The following is a 929-nucleotide window of genomic DNA, read 5'->3' as shown; positions in this document are numbered from 1 at the left end:
GAGAAAAAGAAGTAATTCATAATCATCTGGTTAGGATCGATCTAAACCAGTCTATTATGTATATGATTGTATATGATTCAGCATGCCAACTATTAAACAACTTATTAGAAATGCAAGACAGCCAATTAGAAATGTCACGAAAGCCCCTGCTCTTCGGGGATGTCCTCAGCGCCGAGGAAGATGTACTAGGGTGTATGTGCGACTTGTTCAGATCATGGGCTGAGAAAAAGGAAACAATTTTTCAGTATCAACGATCAGTACCAGTGAATAGAATGGGGTTCTTCCGTTCACTATCTAAAAAAGATAGATCTACCATATCCTTCTATTGTGTATGAAATTTATGGTTTCCATTGGCGCAAATCCAATCTTGGAATTTTTTAAAAATTCCCCATTGGTAGCAAATGCTTATCCATTAAGCGGGGAAAATCCTATTTAAAAAGCAAAAAGATTATGCTTCGACTCTTGCAAAGAACGGACTAACAGGGTCAGCTACCCAATTAATCCTCCTAATTACATACCGTTACTGTATAAGATAGATCTCGTTGTGAAAGATCTATTACTGAAAAATTTATGAGTAGAGCCGAAGAGTGTGAACTGTACAAGTTACCAATTAAATGTTAAATGAAGGAATGAGCTCCGGTGTATAGAGGGGACCTCACCGTTTAAGAAGTAACCATAGAAACGATGGAACCCACTATTTATTTATCCATTTCTATTTACTCCTTTATTTTAGTTAATATGCTTTTTTTGATACCTAGTATCAATACAATTTCTTATTTCAAGGCGAAATGAAATGCCTAGAAAAAAGGAAAAATCGTGGGCGGGACGGTTTAGTAGCAAAAGCCATTGGAATTTTTATTTTATACATTGGAAGAATCCGTTTTGTTATTAATAGACTAGAAAAGAATAACTGAAAGAAAGAATTAGTT

The sequence above is a fragment of the Durio zibethinus genome, unplaced genomic scaffold, assembly GCF_047325235.1.
Source record: "Durio zibethinus cultivar Kanyao isolate XHJ-2024 unplaced genomic scaffold, ASM4732523v1 HiC_scaffold_2, whole genome shotgun sequence".
Taxonomy (NCBI): domain Eukaryota; kingdom Viridiplantae; phylum Streptophyta; class Magnoliopsida; order Malvales; family Malvaceae; genus Durio; species Durio zibethinus.
This window is presented reverse-complemented; position numbering follows the sequence as displayed.